Below are 12,500 nucleotides of genomic sequence, written 5' to 3'. Positions count from 1 at the left end.
ACCCCTTAAGGTAAAAGTTGCATTCCGTCGAGCTGAACATTTCACTAGAACATCGCGAAACGATCCGACGACTCCTTCTGGGAGTTTTTGGGGTCGGAAGGTTTTCTGGGACTTAGTCTCTGGAGCAACATTTCTGAAGCTCGGCACGAGCAACCACGCACGTGTCTTATATCTCCGTAAGTAAGTGTCTGACGGTCTTGGACACCTTTAGCAAAAAGTTGCGCCCTATCGATTGGAACATTTCACTAAAACACCACGAAACGATCCGACCACTCCTTCGACCTGTTTTGGGGTTTTGCAGTTTTCCATGGGGTATTTTGTATGGGGAAAACCGACCCATGCCCGTACCTCCGTACCTAAGCGTCTGACGGTCTTGGACCCCTTTAGGTAAAAGTTGCATTTCGTCGAGCTGAACATTTCACTAGAACATCGCGAAACGATCCGACGCTTCCTTCTGGGAGTTTTTGGGGTCGGAAGGTTTTCTGGGACTTAGTCTCTGGAGCAACATTTCTGAAGCTCGGCACGAGCAACCACGCACGTGTCTTATATCTCCGTAAGTAAGGGTCTGACGGTCTTGGACACCTTTAGCAAAAAGTTGCGCCCTATCGAATGGAACATTTCACTAGAACACCACGAAACGATCCGACCACTCCTTCGACCTGTTTTGGGGTTTTGCAGTTTTCCATGGGGTATTTTGTATGGGGAAAACCGACCCATGCCCGTATCTCCGTACCTAAGCGTCTGACGGTCTTGGACCCCTTTAGGTAAAAGTTGCATTCCGTCGAGCTGAACATTTCACTAGAACATCGCGAAACGATCCGACGACTCCTTCTGGGAGTTTTTGGGGTCGGAAGGTTTTCTGGGACTTAGTCTCTGGAGCAACATTTCTGAAGCTCGGCACGAGCAACCACGCACGTGTCTTATATCTCCGTAAGTAAGGGTCTGACGGTCTTGGACACCTTTAGCAAAAAGTTGCGCCCTATCGAATGGAACATTTCACTAGAACACCACGAAACGATCCGACCACTCCTTCGACCTGTTTTGGGGTTTTGCAGTTTTCCATGGGGTATTTTGTATGGGGAAAACCGACCCATGCCCGTATCTCCGTACCTAAGCGTCTGACGGTCTTGGACCCCTTTAGGTAAAAGTTGCATTCCGTCGAGCTGAACATTTCACTAGAACATCGCGAAACGATCCGACGACTCCTTCTGGGAGTTTTTGGGGTCGGAAGGTTTTCTGGGACTTAGTCTCTGGAGCAACATTTCTGAAGCTCGGCACGAGCAACCACGCACGTGTCTTATATCTCCGTAAGTAAGTGTCTGACGGTCTTGGACACCTTTAGCAAAAAGTTGCGCCCTATCGAATGGAACATTTCACTAGAACACTACGAAACGATCCGACCACTCCTTCGACCTGTTTTGGGGTTTTGCAGTTTTCCATGGGGTATTTTGTATGGGGAAAACCGACCCATGCCCGTATCTCCGTACCTAAGCGTCTGACGGTCTTGGACCCCTTTAGGTAAAAGTTGCATTTCGTCGAGCTGAACATTTCACTAGAACATCGCGAAACGATCCGACGACTCCTTCTGGGAGTTTTTGGGGTCGGAAGGTTTTCTGGGACTTAGTCTCTGGAGCAACAATTCTGAAGCTCGGCACGAGCAACCACGCACGTGTCTTATATCTCCGTAAGTAAGGGTCTGACGGTCTTGGACACCTTTAGCAAAAAGTTGCGCCCTATCGAATGGAACATTTCACTAGAACACCACGAAACGATCCGACCACTCCTTCGACCTGTTTTGGGGTTTTGCAGTTTTCCATGGGGTATTTTGTATGGGGAAAACCGACCCATGCCCGTATCTCCGTACCTAAGCGTCTGACGGTCTTGGACCCCTTGAGGTAAAAGTTGCATTCCGTCGAGCTGAACATTTCACTAGAACATCGCGAAACGATCCGACGACTCCTTCTGGGAGTTTTTGGGGTCGGAAGGTTTTCTGGGACTTAGTCTCTGGAGCAACATTTCTGAAGCTCGGCACGAGCAACCACGCACGTGTCTTATATCTCCGTAAGTAAGGGTCTGACGGTCTTGGACACCTTTAGCAAAAAGTTGCGCCCTATCGAATGGAACATTTCACTAGAACACCACGAAACGATCCGACCACTCCTTCGACCTGTTTTGGGGTTTTGCAGTTTTCCATGGGGTATTTTGTATGAGGAAAACCGACCCATGCCCGTATCTCCGTACCGAAGCGTCTGACGGTCTTGGACCCCTTTAGGTAAAAGTTGCATTTCGTCGAGCTGAACATTTCACTAGAACATCGCGAAACGATCCGACGACTCCTTCTGGGAGTTTTTGGGGTCGGAAGGTTTTCTGGGACTTAGTCTCTGGAGCAACATTTCTGAAGCTCGGCACGAGCAACCACGCACGTGTCTTATATCTCCGTAAGTAAGGGTCTGACGGTCTTGGACACCTTTAGCAAAAAGTTGCGTCTTATCGAATGGAACATTTCACTAGAACACCACGAAACGATCCGACCACTCCTTCGACCTGTTTTGGGGTTTTGCAGTTTTCCATGGGGTATTTTGTATGGGGAAAACCGACCCATGCCCGTATCTCCGTACCTAAGCGTCTGACGGTCTTGGACCCCTTTAGGTAAAAGTTGCATTCCGTCGAGCTGAACATTTCACTAGAACATCGCGAAACGATCCGACGACTCCTTCTGGGAGTTTTTGGGGTCCGAAGGTTTTCTGGGACTTAGTCTCTGGAGCAACATTTCTGAAGCTCGGCACGAGCAACCACGCACGTGTCTTATATCTCCGTAAGTAAGGGTCTGACGGTCTTGGACACCTTTAGCAAAAAGTTGCGCCCTATCGAATGGAACATTTCACTAGAACACCACGAAACGATCCGACCACTCCTTCGACCTGTTTTGGGGTTTTGCAGTTTTCCATGGGGTATTTTGTATGGGGAAAACCGACCCATGCCCGTATCTCCGTACCTAAGCGTCTGACGGTCTTGGACCCCTTTAGGTAAAAGTTGCATTCCGTCGAGCTGAACATTTCACTAGAACATCGCGAAACGATCCGACGCCTCCTTCTGGGAGTTTTTGGGGTCCGAAGGTTTTCTGGGACTTAGTCTCTGGAGCAACATTTCTGAAGCTCGGCACGAGCAACCACGCACGTGTCTTATATCTCCGTAAGTAAGGGTCTGACGGTCTTGGACACCTTTAGCAAAAAGTTGCGCTCTATCGAATGGAACATTTCACTAGAACACCACGAAACGATCCGACCACTCCTTCGACCTGTTTTGGGGTTTTGCAGTTTTCCATGGGGTATTTTGTATGGGGAAAACCGACCCATGCCCGTATCTCCGTACCTAAGCGTCTGACGGTCTTGGACCCCTTTAGGTAAAAGTTGCATTCCGTCGAGCTGAACATTTCACTAGAACATCGCGAAACGATCCGACGACTCCTTCTGGGAGTTTTTGGGGTCCGAAGGTTTTCTGGGACTTAGTCTCTGGAGCAACATTTCTGAAGCTCGGCACGAGCAACCACGCACGTGTCTTATATCTCCGTAAGTAAGGGTCTGACGGTCTTGGACACCTTTAGCAAAAAGTTGCGCCCTATCGAATGGAACATTTCACTAGAACACCACGAAACGATCCGACCACTCCTTCGACCTGTTTTGGGGTTTTGCAGTTTTCCATGGGGTATTTTGTATGGGGAAAACCGACCCATGCCCGTATCTCCGTACCTAAGCGTCTGACGGTCTTGGACCCCTTTAGGTAAAAGTTGCATTTCGTCGAGCTGAACATTTCACTAGAACATCGCGAAACGATCCGACGACTCCTTCTGGGAGTTTTTGGGGTCGGAAGGTTTTCTGGGACTTAGTCTCTGGAGCAACATTTCTGAAGCTCGGCACGAGCAACCACGCACGTGTCTTATATCTCCGTAAGTAAGGGTCTGACGGTCTTGGACACCTTTAGCAAAAAGTTGCGTCTTATCGAATGGAACATTTCACTAGAACACCACGAAACGATCCGACCACTCCTTCGACCTGTTTTGGGGTTTTGCAGTTTTCCATGGGGTATTTTGTATGGGGAAAACCGACCCATGCCCGTATCTCCGTACCTAAGCGTCTGACGGTCTTGGACCCCTTTAGGTAAAAGTTGCATTCCGTCGAGCTGAACATTTCACTAGAACATCGCGAAACGATCCGACGACTCCTTCTGGGAGTTTTTGGGGTCGGAAGGTTTTCTGGGACTTAGTCTCTGGAGCAACATTTCTGAAGCTCGGCACGAGCAACCACGCACGTGTCTTATATCTCCGTAAGTAAGGGTCTGACGGTCTTGGACACCTTTAGCAAAAAGTTGCGCCCTATCGAATGGAACATTTCACTAGAACACCACGAAACGATCCGACCACTCCTTCGACCTGTTTTGGGGTTTTGCAGTTTTCCATGGGGTATTTTGTATGGGGAAAACCGACCCATGCCCGTATCTCCGTACCTAAGCGTCTGACGGTCTTGGACCCCTTTAGGTAAAAGTTGCATTCCGTCGAGCTGAACATTTCACTAGAACATCGCGAAACGATCCGACGACTCCTTCTGGGAGTTTTTGGGGTCGGAAGGTTTTCTGGGACTTAGTCTCTGGAGCAACATTTCTGAAGCTCGGCACGAGCAACCACGCACGTGTCTTATATCTCCGTAAGTAAGTGTCTGACGGTCTTGGACACCTTTAGCAAAAAGTTGCGCCCTATCGAATGGAACATTTCACTAGAACACCACGAAACGATCCGACCACTCCTTCGACCTGTTTTGGGGTTTTGCAGTTTTCCATGGGGTATTTTGTATGGGGAAAACCGACCCATGCCCGTATCTCCGTACCTAAGCGTCTGACGGTCTTGGACCCCTTTAGGTAAAAGTTGCATTCCGTCGAGCTGAACATTTCACTAGAACATCGCGAAACGATCCGACGACTCCTTCTGGGAGTTTTTGGGGTCAGAAGGTTTTCTGGGACTTAGTCTCTGGAGCAACATTTCTGAAGCTCGGCACGAGCAACCACGCACGTGTCTTATATCTCCGTAAGTAAGGGTCTGACGGTCTTGGACACCTTTAGCAAAAAGTTGCGCCCTATCGAATGGAACATTTCACTAGAACACCACGAAACGATCCGACCACTCCTTCGACCTGTTTTGGGGTTTTGCAGTTTTCCATGGGGTATTTTGTATGGGGAAAACCGACCCATGCCCGTATCTCCGTACCTAAGCGTCTGACGGTCTTGGACCCCTTTAGGTAAAAGTTGCATTCCGTCTAGTTGAACATTTCACTAGAACATCGCGAAACGATCCGACGACTCCTTCTGGGAGTTTTTGGGGTCGGAAGGTTTTCTGGGACTTAGTCTCTGGAGCAACATTTCTGAAGCTCGGCACGGGCAACCACGCACGTGTCTTATATCTCCGTAAGTAAGGGTCTGACGGTCTTGGACACCTTTAGCAAAAAGTTGCGTATAACCATCCTCGTTAATACTCTCGAACACTGTAACTCGATCCGACCACTCCTTGGTACACTTTTGTGGGTTGCCAGTTTCGGTTGGGACTTAGTCTCAGGAGACCAAATTCTGAAGCTCGGCGTGGGTACCGACTTTTTGTGCACGTCCGAGGGCCTCGACCGCCCCGAGAACCCGGACCTTCAGGATTTTGGCCATTTTTGGGGGTGCACAAAAGTGTTCGTAATCAACCTCGGATTGTACTTTTCATCATCTAGGGGCACCGTAGGGACCGAAAAAAGTGGTTTCGCATGATAGTCCACCTCGACCCATGTCGACCCTTGCGCGACCCCGACCTTCAGGATTTTGCTCTACGGAAGGGGGTGCACAAAAGTGTTCGTAATCAACCTCGGATTGTACTTTTCATCATCTAGGGGCACCGTAGGGACCGAAAAAAGTGGTTTCGCATGATAGTCCACCTCGACCCATGTCGACCCTTGCGCGACCCCGACCTTCAGGATTTTGCTCTACGGAAGGGGGTGCACAAAAGTGTTCGTAATCAACCTCGGATTGTACTTTTCATCATCTAGGGGCACCGTAGGGACCGAAAAAAGTGGTTTCGCATGATAGTCCACCTCGACCCATGTCGACACTTGCGCGACCCCGACCTTCAGGATTTTGCTCTACGGAAGGGGGTGCACAAAAGTGTTCGTAATCAACCTCGGATTGTACTTTTCATCATCTAGGGGCACCGTAGGGACCGAAAAAAGTGGTTTCGCATGATAGTCCACCTCGACCCATGTCGACCCTTGCGCGACCCCGACCTTCAGGATTTTGCTCTACGGAAGGGGGTCTACTTGTGCGCAACCCCGACCTTCAGGATTTTGCTCTACGGAAGGGGGTGCACAAAAGTGTTCGTAATCAACCTCGGATTGTACTTTTCATCATCTAGGGGCACCGTAGGGACCGAAAAAAGTGGTTTCGCATGATAGTCCACCTCGACCCATGTCGACCCTTGCGCGACCCCGACCTTCAGGATTTTGCTCTACGGAAGGGGGTGCACAAAAGTGTTCGTAATCAACCTCGGATTGTACTTTTCATCATCTAGGGGCACCGTAGGGACCGAAAAAAGTGGTTTCGCATGATAGTCCACCTCGACCCATGTCGACCCTTGCGCGACCCCGACCTTCAGGATTTTGCTCTACGGAAGGGGGTCTACTTGTGCGCAACCCCGACCTTCAGGATTTTGCTCTACGGAAGGGGGTGCACAAAAGTGTTCGTAATCAACCTCGGATTGTACTTTTCATCATCTAGGGGCACCGTAGGGACCGAAAAAAGTGGTTTCGCATGATAGTCCACCTCGACCCATGTCGACCCTTGCGCGACCCCGACCTTCAGGATTTTGCTCTACGGAAGGGGGTCTACTTGTGCGCAACCCCGACCTTCAGGATTTTGCTCTACGGAAGGGGGTGCACAAAAGTGTTCGTAATTAACCTCGGATTGTACTTTTCATCATCTAGGGGCACCGTAGGGACCGAAAAAAGTGGTTTCGCATGATAGTCCACCTCGACCCATGTCGACCCTTGCGCGACCCCGACCTTCAGGATTTTGCTCTACGGAAGGGGGTCGACTTGTGCGCAACCCCGACCTTCAGGATTTTGCTCTACGGAAGGGGGTGCACAAAAGTGTTCGTAATTAACCTCGGATTGTACTTTTCATCATCTAGGGGCACCGTAGGGACCAAAAAAAGTGGTTTCGCATGATAGTCCACCTCGACCCATGTCGACCCTTGCGCGACCCCGACCTTCAGGATTTTGCTCTACGGAAGGGGGTGCACAAAAGTGTTCGTAATCAACCTCGGATTGTACTTTTCATCATCTAGGGGCACCGTAGGGACCGAAAAAAGTGGTTTCGCATGATAGTCCACCTCGACCCATGTCGACCCTTGCGCGACCCCGACCTTCAGGATTTTGCTCTACGGAAGGGGTCCTCTCTGTACAAGGTTTAGGGGTACATTTTCACCCAAAAACCACTATCGCTCATCCGAAACAACTCCTCGACATGTGTCTTCTCTGTGCATTTGGCCCCGATCTGACGAGAAGTTTTCGAGATATGCCCCTCTGAAGGTACATATTGGGACTTAGCCGATTTTCACCCATTGCGGTGTCTATGGGGTGTTGGGAATCGCTCTACTGACCAGCCGGTTGGAGATATCGTTTTGTGGCCTTCGGCGCGTTTGCTCAACTTCGTAATGCCTACTTTTCGTCCAAACACACAACACCTCGCAGAGTTCTCCTTCTGCCAGATATAGCGCGTGCCCCTTTGTTCGTGCACCATTTTGGCCTGTTTTTCGTACATCGCTTCGAAACCATGCGTCCGACGGTTTTGCGTCCCAAGTACCGATGTTAGAACACCACCGTGGCTAACTTTCGTCCATATACGCCAACTCCGTGCAATGTCTCCATCACCCTGTTTTTGGGTGAAAACCCATTTCTTGGACTCAGCCGATTTTCACCCATTGCGGTGTCTATGGGGTGTTGGGAATCGCTCTACCGACCAGCCGGTTGGAGATATCGAGTTGCGGTCTTCGGCGCGTTTGCTCAACTCCGTAATGCCTACTTTTCGTCCATACACACAACACCTCGCAGAGTTCTCCTTCTGCCAGATAAAGCGCGTGCCCCTTTGTTCGTGCACCGTTTTGGCCCGTTTTTCGCACATTGCCTCGAAACCATGCGTCCGACGCTTTTGCGTCCCAAGCACCGATGTTAGAACACCACCGTGGCTAACTTTCGTCCATATACGCCAACTCCGTGCAATGTCTCCATCACCCTGTTTTTGGGTGAAAACCCATTTCTGGGACTTAGCCGATTTTCACCCATTGCGGTGTCTATGGGGTGTTGGGAATCGCTCTACCGACCAGCCGGTTGGAGATATCGATTCACGGTCTTCGGCGCGTTTGCTCAACTCCGTAATGCCTACTTTTCGTCCATACACACAACACCTCGCAGAGTTCTCCTTCTGCCAGATATAGCGCGTGTCCCTTTGTTCGTGCACCATTTTGGCCCGTTTTTCGCACATCGCTTCGAAACCATGCGTCCGACGCTTTTGCGTCCCAAGTACCGATGTTAGAACACCACCGTGGCTAACTTTCGTCCATATACGCCAACTCCGTGCAATGTCTCCAACACCCTGTTTTTGGGTGAAAACCCATTTCAGGGACTTAGCCGATTTTCACCCATTGCGGTGTCTATGGGGTGTTGGGAATCGCTCTACCGACCAGCCGGTTGGAGATATCGATTCACGGTCTTCGGCGCGTTTGCTCAACTCCGTAATGCCTACTTTTCGTCCATACACACAACACCTCGCAGAGTTCTCCTTCTGCCAGATATAGCGCGTGCCCCTTTGTTCGTGCACCATTTTTGCCCGTTTTTCGCACATCGCTTCGAAACCATGCGTCCGACGCTTTTGCGTCCCAAGTACCGATGTTAGAACACCACCGTGGCTAACTTTCGTCCATATACGCCAACTCCGTGCAATGTCTCCAACACCCTGTTTTTGGGTGAAAACCCATTTCAGGGACTTAGCCGATTTTCACCCATTGCGGTGTCTATGGGGTGTTGGGAATCGCTCTACCGACCAGCCGGTTGGAGATATCGAGTTGCGGTCTTCGGCGCGTTTGCTCAACTCCGTAATGCCTACTTTTCGTCCATACACACAACACCTCGCAGAGTTCTCCTTCTGCCAGATATAGCGCGTGCCCCTTTGCTCGTGCACCGTTTTGGCCCGTTTTTCGCACATCGCTTCGAAACCATGCGTCCGACGGTTTTGCGTCCCAAGTACCGATGTTAGAACACCACCGTGGCTAACTTTCGTCCATATACGCCAACTCCGTGCAATGTCTCCATCACCCTGTTTTTGGGTGAAAACCCATTTCTGGGACTTGGCCGATTTTCACCCATTGCGGTGTCTATGGGGTGTTGGGAATCGCTCTACCGACCAGCCGGTTGGAGATATCGAGTTGCGGTCTTCGGCGCGTTTGCTCAACTCCGTAATGCCTACTTTTCGTCCATACACACAACACCTCGCAGAGTTCTCCTTCTGCCAGATATAGCGCGTGCCCCTTTGTTCGTGCACCATTTTGGCCTGTTTTTCGTACATCGCTTCTAAACCATGCGTGCGACGGTTTTGTGTCCCAAGTAGTGATGTTAGAACACCACCGTGGCTAAGTTTCGTCCATATACGCCAATTCCGTACAATGTCTCCATCACCCTGTTTTTGGGTGAAAACCCATTTCTGGGACTTGGCCGATTTTCACCCATTGCGGTGTCTATGGGGTGTTGGGAATCGCTCTACCGACCAGCCGGTTGGAGATATCGAGTTGCGGTCTTCGGCGCGTTTGCTCAACTCCGTAGTGCCTACTTTTCGTCCATACACACAACACCTCGCAGAGTTCTCCTTCTGCCAGATATAGCGCGTGCCCCTTTTTTCGTGCACCGTTTTGGCCCGTTTTTCGCACATTGCTTCGAAACCATGCGTCCGACGATTTTGCGTCCCAAGTACCGATGTTAGAACACCACCGTGGCTAACTTTCGTCCATATACGCCAAACTTCTCAGACACCTCCATCCGAGAGTATTTCGTGTTTTCCCATATATTGCATACTGCCAGGGGTTTTCTTCCATACAACTTTCAATGTTCTGTAAAACACCCGCGCATCGTCCGATTGGACTGAAACTGCTCCGGCGCGCTCTCTGCCGTGCTACAACTCTGCGCAAACCATCAAAACCTCGATGCCTGCGTGCGCACCTAGCCATCTGAACTCCGTACACTCTGGCTGAACAGGCCTCTTAGCCCGTTACAACATGGCTAACCCACTGGTAACCGGTAACCGTCACTCGTCCAATGTGGTCCATCACCCGTGCAAGCTGTTTCGCGTGCTTGCGCTTGCTCCGTGAGCAATCCCGCGTGCATTCGGTTGTCTTCCAACAGCGTGTTCGTCTCGCAACAATCTCCTCCGTGTGTACGCCTGGTGCTATGCAGCAAGTTGAAATTTTTCGGGATGTCAAGTTTTGGGACTTGTACTTTTTTTCAACATTAAATGCAGCTTTTCGCACACCATAGCAACTCGGGCTTCGACTTTCGGGACTTGGTGCTTTTCGCGGATCAAGCCCAATGGACTTGACCCGCTAAAGCTCACCTCCTCTCTATCGCTCCATTCGGGTAGCTATGGTGCACCGCAGCCAGTAGCGCACATGCACCCCATGTCTGGGGCACAAGCACACCACCCACTAGGACACACCACAGCAGCACACCCTTCTGCACATAGCACACCACGTGTGTGCAGCGTCGCCTTACCCAAGCGACTTGCGGCACCTTGCAGGAGCAAGCTCCCACAGGTGGCGCGCAGCCGGTGTGTGACTCCCGCACACTCCCGACTAGGTGGTACCATCATCACCATGGCACGCACCCAGGCACCTGCACCTGCTGCAGGTACCTTACGCACACGCGTGATGACCCCCGCGTGTGGAGGGCCACCATCGCATCTCGCCACGTCGTGTGGCAAACCACCAAGCATGGGTAGAGTGAGAGGATCGAAGCGTACGCCTCTCTGCAACTCGCGTCTCCCAGCCTGAAGTCCCGTCGTTTGCGGGCGGTCGGTAGGTGTCGAAACTAGGTGTATCCACGGTCGACGGGGCCGACGGACTCCGGCGTTCCCTGTGGTAAGGTACTAGCACGTGCGAGTGCGGCCCCGCGCGATGCGGCCCAGTGTGTAACGGGGGATGAGACGCAGGGGTTCAGGCGAAGCCCCGGCGGGTCTCGGAGGGTTGATAGGCCCGCTAGCTTACGATCACCTAATGGGGGTTGGAGGCGCTATCGGCTCGGTTTGGCTACGACCTTAGAGGCGTTCAGGCATAATCCAGCGGACGTAGCTTCATACCAAAGTCCGGTCGAACTAGTATTGAGCCAGTGGTCCGTACCTGTGGTTCCTCTCGTACTGCACAGGAATTCCGTTAGGATAGCTGCGCGCGGCACACACCAGTAGGGTAAAACTAACCTGTCTCACGACGGTCTAAACCCAGCTCACGTTCCCTTGAAAGGGTGAACAATCCTACGCTTGGTGAATTTTGCTTCACAATGATAGGAAGAGCCGACATCGAAGGATCAAAAAGCCACGTCGCTATGAACGCTTGGCGGCCACAAGCCAGTTATCCCTGTGCTATCGCGAGGCCCTCAAGGCCTGGAAGATCACCGAGGCTGCTGTCTGCCCTGCGACGCTCGTCAAAGCATTGGCTGGAGCTTGTGACGAGACGATGCAGAGAGTAAACCCGCGACAGCACGGACGTCGAAGCAATGTGTTCTGGTGGACCCCGGAAATCTCACAGCTGCAACAGGCCTGCAGAGTAGCCCGGGACCACGCTCTGCGCATGTCGAACGCGCCAGAGCGTGAGGTCGCTGCAGCAAGTCATCTGGCTGCACGACGAACTCTGCAGAAGGAGATTCGACGGAGCAAGGAACGGCGGTTCCAGGAGTTGATCGACGCCGTTGAGGATGATGTGTTTGGGGCAGGGTACCAGGTCGTACTCACGTCTCTCCGTGGCAGTCGCGCACCACCGGAGACTGACCGAGCGACCTTGGATCGCATTGTTGCTGACCTGTTCCCAGAGCACCCTTCTTTCGATTGGCCAGAGCCAAGCCATCTTGCTCCCGGAGAGAACACCCTCCGTCCGGTAACCATCGAGGAACTACAAGTGATAGCATCGCGGATGAGTTCGAGGAAGGCACCAGGCCTCGACGGCATCCCGAACGCTGCTGTGAAGGTGCTGATAAGTGAACACCCAGACGTGCTGCGAAGGCTTTACCAGGACTGTCTCGACCGTGCTTCGTTTCCCGCGGCATGGAAGAGACAGCGACTGGTGCTCATTCCGAAACCGGGGAAGCCTCCGGGCGAGAGCTCGTCGTACCGCCCACTGTGTATGCTAGACACGGTGGGAAAGGTTCTGGAGAGGCTCATCCTCGAGC

General features: G+C 51.7%; 1 pseudogene; it reads right to left on the bottom strand.

Moving 5' to 3' along the window:
- Window positions 1-11,038: 11,038 nt before the first annotated feature.
- The window catches only part of LOC128729433 (large subunit ribosomal RNA), a 7,102-nt pseudogene continuing 5,640 nt past the window's right edge, over window positions 11,039-12,500 (bottom strand).

The sequence above is a fragment of the Anopheles nili genome, assembly GCF_943737925.1.
Source record: "Anopheles nili chromosome X unlocalized genomic scaffold, idAnoNiliSN_F5_01 X_unloc_11, whole genome shotgun sequence".
In the NCBI taxonomy this organism is placed as follows: domain Eukaryota; kingdom Metazoa; phylum Arthropoda; class Insecta; order Diptera; family Culicidae; genus Anopheles; species Anopheles nili.
Note: the sequence above shows the minus strand (reverse complement) of the source record. Positions and strands in the feature narration are given on the sequence as shown.